General features: G+C 37.3%; 1 protein-coding gene and 1 pseudogene across 11 annotated transcripts in view; one reads left to right on the plus strand and one right to left on the minus strand.

Moving 5' to 3' along the window:
* LOC139360590 (endogenous retrovirus group K member 113 Env polyprotein-like) overlaps positions 1-13,820 on the plus strand; it is a 150,091-nt gene that overhangs the window by 39,358 nt on the left and 96,913 nt on the right. For 2 of the 11 annotated variants that reach the window (XM_071088347.1, XM_071088349.1), the window contains exon 2: positions 7,082-7,142. The exons of the other annotated variants lie outside the window; for them this stretch is intronic. The gene's annotated coding sequence lies outside the window, so the exon portion shown is untranslated. The remainder of the gene's footprint in view (positions 1-7,081; positions 7,143-13,820) is intronic. 11 annotated transcript variants of the gene reach the window in all.
* Positions 1,829-4,190, minus strand: LOC105476741 (cAMP-dependent protein kinase type I-alpha regulatory subunit pseudogene; annotated as a pseudogene).

Genomic DNA, 13,820 nt, shown 5'->3' on the forward strand with positions numbered 1-13,820 from the left:
AATCTTTTACATATAAATTAATAAAGATTAAACCAAGTTCTAAGGAAATTATCAACGACCTATAAATCTTTACAAAGATCTAATTATATATTTCTTTTAAGAATTTAAATTATTTCATCTCTTTTTATTACTTGACCTACCATTAAGACAATCTATAATAAAAAAAAGTATATTAGCACACATGGTATAATCAGACTGGTAATCAGGAAGCAATACAAAACGGTCCTTTGGCCATCTATATTTTCTAGAGCAGTAAATCTCATAAATTCACTTACCAAGCCCAGGAATAATGACTGTTAAAAGCCTTGAATATCAACTAAGACAAATTATGCCAATTCTGATTTCTCATATACACAAAGATAAAGCTTTAGATGTGATCATTGTTTAATGTAGACTTATCTTTAAATTTTTTAATTAAAAACTACAGAAGGGAGTAAACAGCAAGCCAAATGATTTAAGAGTAAAACTCACTTAGAAAGCATTATATGTGTCTAAATATACATGAGCATGATTATATACATACATGAAACTGCAATTTTATGGCATTCTAAGTAACTCATTTAAGTACATTTTGGCATTTAAACAAAGATCAAATCAAGCTTTAAGCTTGTAACAACATAATTTTCATTTTTAATTTTTTAAATATAAAAAGGTAGCTAAACACAAAGTACAGATCAGAAAACCCTCATTTAATATAGATTATTTTGGAAATTAAAAAATTTGTAACATGGTGGCTTTCTTACCCACCCTAAAATGTACATAAAGCCTCTTCCCCAGATTTATACTTCATACTTAGTAACAACCTAAAAGTTTTTCAAATGTATGAAAAAAATCTACCATGACCAATTTAAATTACCTAGGAAAGGGCAGGAGAGGGGATCAATATTCAGAGTCAGTTAGTTGCACACAGATGGAAAAATGCTTTCAGTCACTCCCAAATATAACCCTACATTACCTTATATATAAATCACAACAAAAATAAAAGTGCCTACATTACAGAACTGTGAAAGTTTGTTTAAAAAAATAATAAAAATAAACTGTTGGGTATCATTGGAATAATGTAACACGTAAGGCTGGAAAATACTGATACTGAAATAGAGTTAAGACTCAATACACAAGTTTACTTTAAAAACGAAAGGAAATAAAGAAAGAAAAGTTTGCCAGAGAAATAAATGCTAGATAGGAAAGCAGGACTTTCAGCAGGATAGCCTTTTAGACCAATTTGAAACAACACAGACACATTACACCCTACCATCAACCCACCAGAAATTCTGAAATAAAAAGGAAAAAAAGACTAAACCAATGTAAAAAACTTCTTCCAAAATCTCATGCCCCAGTGAATCTCACAGGGAAAATTCCCGACACTGAACTTTGTCCGCCTGCCATTTCTCCCTTTAGCAGCATCACCTCTTTTCTCGGTTAGGATGTTTGCTCCATCTGTATCTAGTCATAGCAAATCCAATCTCCTGGAATAAGTTTAATAAGCAGAGGAGATTATACTGGAGTCAGCTGAAGGACATACTTTAACCAAAAGTTCTAAATTAACAACCAAGATTGCAGACCTCAAATTCTTATTCTCAATTCAGCATCTGATCAATTATTTGGCACTAGCTGGATAAAGGTCTTAATCGAAATTTGTGAGCCGAGGCAGATGTAGTTAAATACTAACCAATATTTGCAGTCTATGAGTTAGTTTCAAACTTAAAAGGCAGGTATAGATAGCCACACTTAAAAGTATTTCAGAATTGGAGAAGAAACATTAATAACAACATATAAATAAAACCAGGCAGATTAGCTTGGCAAACAAAACTTCTGGAAAAAAAATTGAACCAATCATATCTCATTGATAATTAGCAAAAATGGGCATTTTTCCACCCTTAAACTAGTTTAATCACAGGCAGATGTCTTTCTACTATACTAAGATTTTCTATATCCATTTTCCCTAATCTTTAGAGCTTGATGAGAAACCATTTATTCTACAAAGAAATACAGCATATATGGCCACAGTCTAAATATGCTTAGAACTGGAAAATTATGTCACTTAAAAAAAAAAATCTTGCACTGTTACATCATTACTCTATGGTAATTCAATAGGTGCTGGGATCTGCCCTCACCAAAAAGCATGGCACTCACTGCCCAGGGTGAATACTAACACTGCACAAAGAGAAGCAGTAACAGCAAAGTCTCCATAGAACTCTTTCTATTTATTTAACTGTGTATGAGCATTCAGTTAATGCTCCAAATTGAAAATAGTGCAATAAAAGCAACTTTCAATATATAAACAGACAGGAAGCTGCGATGCCAGTGGCCACTTGGCACTGCAAGTAGGGAAAATAAAGCAGTCTGCATGAGTGAAGCATGGATTGGGGAGAGGAGAAAAGGGAGGCACAGGAGGCAGATTTCAGACAGACAGTGACACAAAACTGTTGTACTGCTGGATGTTTCGTTTGAGGATGTCTGAGCATGGGCCAAGAACACATTCAAATCTAGGTCGGTCCAGCTTAACGCACTTCAAGGGGCCACGAGCAACGACTGTGGCAGCACGAGGACGATTCATCAGTAGTGCAATTTCACCAAAATAATCAGAAGGCCCCAATCTTCCCACTTCAACAAACTCTTCATTTTCTGAGTGACGTTGTAGCACAGCAGCTGACCCCTCTAAAATAATGAAGAACTCATCCCCTGGTTCTCCCTGCACCACAATCTTCTGCCCATCTTCAAACTGCACTGGTTCCAATGCATCAGCTACCGTAAGACGTTCCCACTTATCCAGAGACTCTAGAATAGAGACTTTACTGAGGAGTTCCTCATACATCTTCCGCTTTCTCAGTGTGCTTCCCATGAGGATTCTTCTATAGCTGTCTTGGTCGATGCCCCACAATTTCACATTTGTCTTTGCTTTGACAGTGGCTGCTCTAGGTGTTCCATAAATCAAAGCAAGTTCTCCAAAGCTCCCTCCTTCCCCAACACTAGTTGCCTATTCATTGTTGACATAGACATCCGTCTCTCCTTGATCAATCACATAGAAGTTATCCCCTTCATCACCTTGCTGAATCACAGTCTCTCCTGCGATAAAGGAGACCGAAAACATGGCATCAAAAATATCACTTCTCTCATTATCATCAAGATGTGAAAACAGCACATTCTTCTCAATGGCTTTGGCTAAAGCAGCCATCGTCTTGTAATCTTTTGGTATAACCTTTCTAACATATGATGTGGCATCTTCCTCCGTGTAGACCTCAGCGCTAATAGCCCTCGTCGCCTCCGACCTTTAACCACTGGGTTGGGTGGAGGAGGAGAGATCTCATCTTCCCTTGAGTCTGTACGAGTGCCTGCTTTCTGCAGATTCTGAATCTGTTTTGCCTCCTCCTTCTCCAACCTCTCAAAGTATTCCCTGAGGAACACCATGGGTCTCTCAGGTCGAGCAGTGCACAACTGCACAATAGAATCTTTGAGCAGTGCTTGAATGTTATGCTTCTGGACGTAGAGTTCACATTCTTGAAGGCTGCATGCCTCCTCGCTGGCGGCAGTACTGCCAGACTCCGTGGTTCTCTGGGGACGGGCAGCGGCGGGCACGAGGCTGCGGGTGCGAGGTGGCGGCGTACCGAGCTCCCTCAGCGCTTTGCTCCCAGCCCCGCTCCACTCTGCGATAGGGGCTAGGCGACAGCTCCACCGGAAACGGCCCTAATTATATATTTCTATGTCTCTTCACTGTCCCCTCACTCATACGTACTTCCTAGCCTTTGGTATCTATCATTCTAATCTCTACCTTCTTAAGATCAATTTAGTAAAGTAGTGTGACTATAGTTAACAACAATGTATTGTATATTTCAAAATAACTAGGAGACAGGACTGGAAATTTTCCCAATACATATAGATAATAAATGAGGTGATGAATACCTCAAATACCTTGACTTGATCATTACACATTATATACATATAAGAAAATATCACATGTACCTCGTAAATATGTACAAATATTATGTATCGATAAGAAATTAAAGTTTAAAACACCTTTACAAATTTTATGTTACATTATACATATACATGGCCCAGTGTTTTTTCCATGTAACTATTAATGGGCCATGAGAATTGGGAACATAAATAGGCCTTGAACCCACATAATTCCGAGTTTGAGTCCAGTCTCCACCATCTTCCAGCTTTATGATGATTGCCAGGTTATTTAACATTTCAAGACCTCAATTTCATTGTCTACAGAATTGGAACAGTAATACGCACCTGAGAGTCTTGTTCTTTGGGTATTTATAGTATTCTATCGAAGGCAATGAGCTATTTAAATTCAGAATACTGCCATTACTGTATTTGGAGGGTTGTTGTTTTTGTTTTTTGTTTGTTTGTTTGTTTTGGGTTTTTTGTTGTTGTTGTTGCTATTTTATATTACATTGCAAGAATTATTTTGTTAATTCTTTTCAGTACACAGAGAAAGCAGATACTTGGTAATCTTTACAAGGACAGGATGGATGGCCATCTTTCTGATCACTCTATCTTTAGGGCCAAGCATAGTGTCTGACTCATGACAGATACTCAGTATTTTTGGACTCAACAAATGAAAAAGCATTTATGCATTTTGCCTTTAAGTTATAATTCAGCAATTTAGAACAATTGTGAAATGCTCAGATTAGTACAACAAGTGCATCTTATAATGCTTTGTAGTACAGGAAGTTTTAACAGTCTTGAGTGACTAGAGCAAACTTTTAGCAAAATACTACCTAGTGGAAGTTTCACTGAGTCATCCTGAACATGCCAGCAGGCTAAGCTCTGAATAGCAGGTCATTTATATATTGGCAAATTTCTAAATATTAGAAAATCTTGAAAATCTCTAAGCCTTGTGGATATTTTAAATTTTAATTTACTTAAGAAATACAGCATCTTGGGCTGGCTAGGCACTGCAGAGAAAGATGAGTAACCTGAATAAGCTAATAACATAGAAAGAAAGAGCAGACATCCAGTACCAGGTTATAGATGCTACATTGAGGTTTGAACAGGTTGCCAGGGAAGCCGAGGGCAAGAGGTATAATCTTACACTTGGATGAAGTGTGGTATCCTGGGGTGTGGTGAAGTGACAGAATAGTGCCAGGAAATGTATCTTAGAGGTGTCAACCGTTGGAGCTGGGTTATGAAGGATAGCTAAGATTTAGTAACTAAAATGAGGATGTCACAGGCAGAAGAAACAATATTTGAAAAGCCCTGGGTTGAGAGAAAGAATGCCATATTTTGTAAACAACAAGGCATCTATATAGGTGGATTTTAGATTAAAGGCATGTGGAGAAGAGGATGAATTAGGCCTAATATATCAGGTTCAGGAGTTTGGATTTTATTTATCAGGGCATAGTGAAAATAACTGTACCTTTCTCCTGATACATGCTTTGGGTCTCCAGTATATGTATCACTTATCAAACTGAACTGTAATAGACTGACATTTTTAGGCCTAGATTACTATGGTTTGTAGGACCAATGTGATTTACATAATGCTCCCTAATTTGTTGCAATTCTGTGACTTTGATCTGTGACTATAATAATTATCATGTTTTGCACATGTATGTTTATTGAAGCACTATTTAAAATAGCAAAGACATGGAACCAATCCAAATGTTCATCAATGATAGACTGGATAAAGAAAATGTGGTACATAGAAACCATTGAATACTATGCAGCCATAAAAAGGAATGAGATCATGTCCTTTGCAGGAGCGTGGATGAAGTTGGGAGCTATCGCCCTCAGCAAACTAACACAAGAACAAAAAAACAAACACCTCATGTTCTCACTCGTAAGTGGAAGTTGAAAACTGAGAACACATGGACACAAGAAGGGGAACAACACACACTGGGGCCTGTAAGGAGGGTGGTGGCTGAGGGGAGGGAGACCATTAGGACTAATAGCTAATGCATGTGGGGCTTAAAACCTAGATGACCAGTTGATAAGTGCAGCAAACCACCATGACACACATAACTTGTATAATAAACTTGCACATTCTGCACATGTATCCTGGAACTTAAAGGAAAAAAATGATCGTGTTTGTATCCTTGCTTTGTGCTGCAACCTTTCACAGCTTTTAGTGAGCCCACTTTGGTAACCCCTCTCCCAACTTTCTAAATTATGTTTTCTATTCTGCTATATACTAACAAATTAAATCATTAAACTTGCTAGAATTATGTGTGAATTAAGACTAAGTTCCATGTAAAGAGATAGAGTACATTTGCTACCATAGGTCTGCTCTTGTCCATGGCAAACAATGCCAATTGATCATAGTTTCTATTCTCAGAGAGTCGACTTAAGACCTCAAAATTTCTTCTTAACACAGCTCTGTGTTTCAGGCAGCTATTACCTAATTAGTAGAAGTTGTTAAGAGTGATTAACTCCAGTTTTTATGACTAGTCTAAGAACTCTCTTTTGAGTACATTTTGTGAGTCTGAACGCAGGAGCTATTTGATTTCACAGATTTTCTTTGTTGTTTAATTTTCGTTTCTCAGCTATGGTCACAGAGGTGAGAGTGTCAGAGAGTGCAGGTATTCCTGCTCCAAGCACTACATGTTCATGCACTTTAATTGCTTAAATTATTAAGTAGATTAAACTTTTAAATTAAAGCCTGGCCTACCAACAAAACTCCAGGCAACCAAAGGATTTTATGAGCATTCTTGTGATTTGGTCTAGGAAAAACTGGTCTGAGCATCACAGATTATTAAAACTTCGAAGTCCCATAAAATTACTATCTAATTTTACTCCACTAATTTTATGGATGTGAAAAAAGATGACCGGAGAAGCTAAGTGACTTTCTCAATATAACACAGTGAAATCAAACCTAGAGCCCAAGGAACTCAATTTTATAAAATCCTCTGTGTACACCTTCAGAATAGAAAAGGTAAACTCTAGTTAAAGTGAAATTATTCCCAAGCTGATTTCATACTAGACTCTGAATTAATGAGATTTTATTGTTTAGAAGTGTAGAAAATTGGACTATGTTTTCTTACCTTATGCAAATATCACTGACTGAAGTTATACGACAAAATGTTTTAAACTTGGGCTCCCTGCATTTTCTCCCTGCTCTAATTTGTCTTTCCAGGGGAGCTGAAGGAGATGTTGAAGACATCCTGCTTTCAATAAGCCAACTGGATCCTCCTGTGGTTAGTTCACTTAACTTTCTGTCTGAGGCTCCAACTGTCCCCTTGACATTGTATTGGCACAGTCTCCATTATATCATATCTCAGACTCAGTAAATTGAATAAAAATATTTTATTGGTTGATTTATAGGAATAAGCAACATATCCCTGAGTTATCAGAAAATACTTGCAGTTGAAATTGTAAAAGATTGATATTTTATAGAAAACATTGTTTACTATCTCTCTGGGCACTAGGAAACATCCCTTAAAAAGGATAGTTTGCCCCTGTCTAAAACCTCTGTTTTGTTTTCCCCTGCGACTAATTTCTTGAGGTCGTTTTAGAAGTCCTGATCGTTATAATTGTTAATGAAATGTTTAAAATGTATGTGTAATTGTGTATTGGTAAGAGTTAAACATATATATGGAATGCCAATTTTTGCTAAGAAGCTTTTTTTGAGATTACCCAGTAACAGCAGATGTTAGGCATGCTTGCCTGTAGGTAAAATATGAATGCTTTAAAGTACTTGAATTTACTGTTAGCATGAGCACCTAAAATATGTAAAAGTGATTGACTCCCTCCTTCCCTGGATCCACATCTCTTCCTAAACGATAGAATGTAAGCTGCCACTGTGCTTCAGTTAAAATGGGGGCAGTCACTTTAACAGAGCCTTGTGTCCTGATTGCAGTGGTATGTGGCTGCTGTACTCCAACTGGTGGGGCCCTTGCCCTCTCATGCAGGGAAACAGATGACCCAGGGGCTAGAGGTTTTGGATACACATTCTCCTTGTTCTCCACATATTGTGCCAACATTTAGGATTAAAAGTGTGTGATGGTGTGTTTCCTTCTAAAATTTTCTATCTGTTCTTTGAGAGTCTGGAACTTAGGGTGGCGAGTGTTAGCAAAATAGAGTATATTTGCTTTTGTTCACTCAAGATTTAATACAGAGGAAATTTAATCTTCATACATTTTGTTTTCACATAACTCTAAATGGATTCCTTTGAGCTAGAATTGGCAGCTGTTTCCTGATATGTAATGGAAGCATATGCACCTTAAAGAGGATTTAGAAAGGAATCCGATGATATGAGGAAGATTCCCATTAAACAAAGTGAAATTTGACCATACATCATTCATAGTATTTCATGAGGTAGAAAGAAAATATTGTTGAGAAGAGACCAATGTAGTAGCATAACATATTTTACAGAGTAAACTTTTTAGGTTATTATCATGAGCACTCTTACTAAGTGAGAGTAATGCAGACTTAAGAACGTTTCTCTTATTATTCTTAATTAAAGACTAGTGACAGCACTAAGGCTGATGGCGAACAAAGCAAAAATATCTAGTATTGCAATGTATTTTTTCCTATCCTTTCTTCTCTTCATTCCATCATTCTGAGTTACATGGATCTTATGGAATAACATGATGGAGTAATGAAGGTCATCATGGGAGCCACAATTTATTGCTTAAATCAACTTAGAGCAGAATCATTGCAGGATTTGCGAATGTCAATATCCATGTCTTTAGTTACCATATATTAAGTTATAATGTCAGTGTCTTTAATTATTTAAGGTATGGAAGAAAATTCAGCTGAAATTTGCTAGAAAATGAGTTGTGTTGGAAAGAGACTGTAGAGACAGGCAAATGGAAGAAGAAAGCTTCTGTGCCCCCACAGAAAGCGACTGAAAAGTGTTAGCATGAGCAAAAGTTCCTATCTAATATTATATGCTTTCCTTTGCTCCCAGGTAAGGTCCTGCTGTTTTGAAAAGGTTCTTTCCTTACCCTTGTCTTGCATACATAAAAAACACTGCCTTTTTTTCTTGACTGTCCAGAATGGTTGATACTGTTTTTAAAAGACTCTTTGTCCCCTTAGTTTTATCTTTAAAGTCTTTCAAGCTATTGGCAACTATACCAAATTTTCTATATACTGTTTTGTAGTGCAGTTTTTCACAAAAAGAAAGAAAGCAGCTTGATCTTTTTGGACTTGAGGCACTGGTGAAATGTTCCTGAAGACATTTATGATATAGATACCCAAAAGTAGTATTCAGATTAAAAGGCACTCACCACTAATTAAATCTGGATTGAATGTTTAGTTTGTTCTAAATTTAGAATTAATATTAATGTAGCTGCTGTTTCTCTCTAGATATTTTTATAGTCAATTCAAATTACATTTGTTTGGCTTTTTTCTCTTTTTAAATTAGGGAATGTCCCTCAAATGGGCATGTGCTGAGGTTAATATGACCATGTTTGCAAATAATCAGGGCAATTGTTTTTAAATTATTGCATAATATGATTTGGAAAATTTCTTCATCAGTATAAAAATATATACTTGGTCTAGAAAACATTGTCAAATTCATTGTTATTCTCAACTGTCAAAGAGTCTAAGTTGTACTGAATTCTCCTGTGTATGTCTTCATCTATACTTAGCAAAACAAGCTAAAACAGGATATACTATTCTTTTTTCATCTTACATTTCTTTGATTTCCATAGAGGAAAAATAATTTTTATATGTTCTCTGATAACTACCTTCTCTCAGCAAAACAATTTTTGTTAAGTTCTTTCCTGTTGCTCTAGCAGCCCCTATTGCTTAGTGCTGCTCTCTGATATTCAGATATACTGTTGTGCCAACCGTTTTAAGGAAGCATCCCATTGTATGCTATAATTAGCCAAAAATGTTCCCGTGGAACTTACAATGGTCATGTTAAAAGAATAAACTGAGATTCCAGTTTGTAAATTAGCTTTGTGGATAGGGTATACATGAATACATTTGGGGTTTGATCACAATAGCTTGAACTAAAACACAGAAAGTTTTTTTTTTGTTTTATCTTGTTTTGTTTTGTTTTACAGTGCAAAGCTGAGGACAAAACTAGAGAAGCAGTAGCTGTGTAGTTAAGCCAACCCAGTTAAATTTACTTATCTTGGGTGACTGCATGCCATACATACTATATGTCCAATACTGCTAAACACTGAGGGTGTTCTGGAAGTACAGATCTTCTGCCTCAGGGAATTTATATTCTAGTTGGGAAGTGTAAGCACTTAGAGACAGCAATAAATTGAATGCTAATGCATGTAATAAATAAGTACTGAGGAATGTAGAAAAGAGAAAAACTCCACCTGAACTTTAAAAATAATACAATCTAAATGCTCATTTCATGCTTAGAAAAATTGAGGTCCAAAACTGTTGAGGAACATGGCCAGGATCACACAGTTTTTAGCCTCACAGAAGAAACTAGAATCCAGATCTCATGGCTCATTCCAGACTTCTTTACACTAGAGGTGTCTCCTAATTTAAGCCTCAGTTATTTCTTTGACAATGATTTCAAGTCAATCCTTAACTCAGATGCTTATTTCCTGAAGGACTAAGTAATGTTTTGACATAAAATTCCTAGAAACCCATTTAACACAATGAAACATAAAAATTGATAATAAAAAAATAAAAATTAAATAAAACATCTATATTCATTTACAGATGATTATTAAATATATGAAATTAATTAGTGTGAAAAAGCTGCTTATGTTGCTTTCAGATAAATATTCTGTATGAGCTATATCAACTCAGAATATTTAAATATGAATTCAGTGAAACTGGGAATGACAATGCCTTGGAGCAATTCATTGTTCAAGAATCTTTGGACTGAATTCATAATTAGAGATTTCTGCTTGAATTGTTATTTGCAATTTTATACATATATACATATTTGGAGAGAGGCAGTTTCCAAGACAATATCTTCTTCCCTGATCTCTTGCTCTCCCATTTCTATAGTAGTTAGCTGAGTCACTGTAGTTGCAGACAGGCTTGTCAGTGATTGCAACTGATAGAATAAGGAGGTATCTGGGCTTCAGTGTTAACATCAGCACAGTTATTAGGCAATCTAAGTGGAATTTTGGCCACAAGAGAGGGAGCACAAGTCAAAGTATTTTAAATCAGGAATTTCCAATATACTTTATTGGATATGAGAGTTGAAGAAGAGGAAGGAATCAAATCCAGGCCTAAAGACATGGAATTACTGTGTCTTAAACAAAAGTGGGAAAAGTAGAAAGGAAATTCTACCTCTGCTACTGACACAAAGAGGCATGGATGTTTGCATTGAGGTGTATTGAGGCAATAGTGAATGTTTTTATTGGAATGGATCTTTGGCACACTTTACTTGATAGTGTATCTATGCTATTATGCTGACAGTCCACCTTGAGCTCACACACATCATTCTCTTCCTTTCAGATATCATTCCACAGAGGCCAGATCATGGCTTGCTCTGCCATTTGGAATGCTCTGAGCTTAAGCAGTTGTCTCAGCAATGCTTTTTATTTGTTTTTCCTTGAGGCCATGCCAAAGTAAAGCTCATTGAGATATAGCCAAAACTTCCAGATGTTGCTGGATGTTATTTTGTGCTCTCTGGGGAAAGCATTGTTTTCCAGTGAAACTCCTCAATTATTTTCTCCAAAACCTTTCTGAAAATTTTACTGAAATAAGTAAAAAATGGAACAAACCTTCAGAGATACGAGATTCTATGAGACATTGTTTCTGTGTCTCAGAAACATCTGCATGGTGTCAATCCCGAAAGAAGAGGCTGAAGCACAAAATATGATTGAAAGAGTTTACCTGAGCCAAAGTAAGGAAAGCTGCCTGGAAGACTCAGACCCAAGTAACCCTGGATATGAGCTCCATTTGGCCTTTGTTACAAGCAGGTTTTTAAAGGCAAAAAAAGGACAGCCAGTGGGCTGTCACAAAGTTGTTTGTCAGGAATTTTCACTGGTTTACAGAAATTACATTGATTATTAATTGGCTATGTATTTTTATGGTATAGGGTGTTGGATATCGTGTCCAGTGTAGCATTATTAGGTTAATTTGTAGCTACTTGTGGCAAAAGTTTGCAGTTTTTCTAGCTAAATACATAGCTCAAAGTGGGGGGAAGTAAGATGTGATTGTTATTTCATTTGAATGCCTTTCTGGGCCTGATAATCTGAAAGGCCTTACATTCCTTAGATAGAAGTTCTTTTCTTTACTCGTTTCCCTTTTTTGATAAAAAATCTTTCTTCTTGAAAACATTGATGATCAAAATCTGTGTGTCAAGATGTCCCTCACTGCTGGAAAAGCTCATTCCTGGATAGTTCTTTCAAAGTCCCAGTGTCGAGATTGCAACTGATAGAGTAAGGAGGTATCTGGGCTTCAGTGTTAACATCAGCACAGTTATTAGGCAATCTAAGTGGAATTTTTTTGTGCTCTCATTGGGAAAGCACATTCCCTGGTAATCTCATTCCATGCTAGGTAGAGGGAAGGAAAGGAGACATCTCAGCAAGGAATTTAATCCTGTCTGGGTTTATGAACAATCCTTCCTTAGAAATAAAATATCCTGGCCGGGCGCAGTGGCTCAAGCCTGTAATCCCAGCACTTTGGGAGGCCGAGACGGGCGGATCACGAGGTCAGGAGATCGAGACCATCCTGGCTAACACGGTGAAACCCCGTCTCTACTAAAAAATACAGAAAACTAGCCGGGCGCGGTGGCGGGCGCCTGTAGTCCCAACTACTCGGGAGGCTGAGGCAGGAGAATGGCGTGAACCCGGGAGGCGGAGCTTGCAGTGAGCTGAGATCCGGCCACTGCACTCCAGCCTGGGGGACAGAGCGAGACTCCGTCTCAAAAAAAAAATAAATAAATAAATAAAATAAAATATCCTAAGTATTTTACCTGTGTCTGGCAAAATCGGAGTTGCTTTTAGAAACTTTATGTCCCTTGGATGCCAATTATTTTAAGAAATTCATGCTATCACCCTTAGAAGCTTGCATATTTAGGGAGCAAAGGAAAAGATTATCCATATATTGGACAAGCATAGATCCCTCTGAGAAATATACATTGGCCAAGTCAGATTTCAATAATTGAAAAAAATTGGTAGGGCTCTCAGTATAATCTTGGGGCATAATGATCTGGGAATACTGGCAGTTGTCATAAGTAAAGGCAAATAAATATTGACTCTCTGGCTCTACTGGAATGCTTTAAAAAAAAAAAAAAAGCACTGTATAAATCAGCCACAGTAAATTTCTCACTTTCAGGAGGGACTGCTGCCAAAAGAATATGGGGGTTTTGTACCATCGGATGTCTTGGGACTACAGCGTTGTTGACAGCTCTCAAATCTTACAGGAAATGCCGGCCCCTCCTGTTCAGCTTCCTATGGAAAGGGTCAGAATGTTATATGGGCTGGTGCAAGGAATAATTAGACCTTATTATAGGTCTGGTTCCTTTCATTGCTTCGGACCCTACTGGGTATTGTCTGATATTGGGTAAATCTTAAGCAGATTTACTTTCACTTTAATGGGGGTATTGAATATATACTTTTTTCTTTTCTTTTTTTCTTTTGTTTTTGTTTTTGAGACGGAGTCTTACTCTTTTGCCTAGGCTGGAGTGCAGTGACGCGATCTTGGCTCACTGCAAGCTCCGCCTCCCGGGTTCATGCCATTCTCCTGCCTCAGCCTCCCGAGTAGCTGGGACTACAGGCGCCCGCCACCACGCCTGGCTAACTTTTTGTATTTTTAATAGAGATGGGGTTTTACCGTGTTAGCCAGAATGGACTCGATCTCCTGACCTCGTTATCAGCCCTCCTCGGCCTCCAAAGTGCTGGGATTACAGGCATGAGCCACCGAGCCTGGCCGGTAGTTGAATATATCTTAATGTTAATGGAAGATTGGGACCATAAGTGGTCCAGCAAAGTTTGCAA

Source organism: Macaca nemestrina, chromosome X (genome assembly GCF_043159975.1).
Source record: "Macaca nemestrina isolate mMacNem1 chromosome X, mMacNem.hap1, whole genome shotgun sequence".
Taxonomy (NCBI): Eukaryota; Metazoa; Chordata; class Mammalia; order Primates; family Cercopithecidae; genus Macaca; species Macaca nemestrina.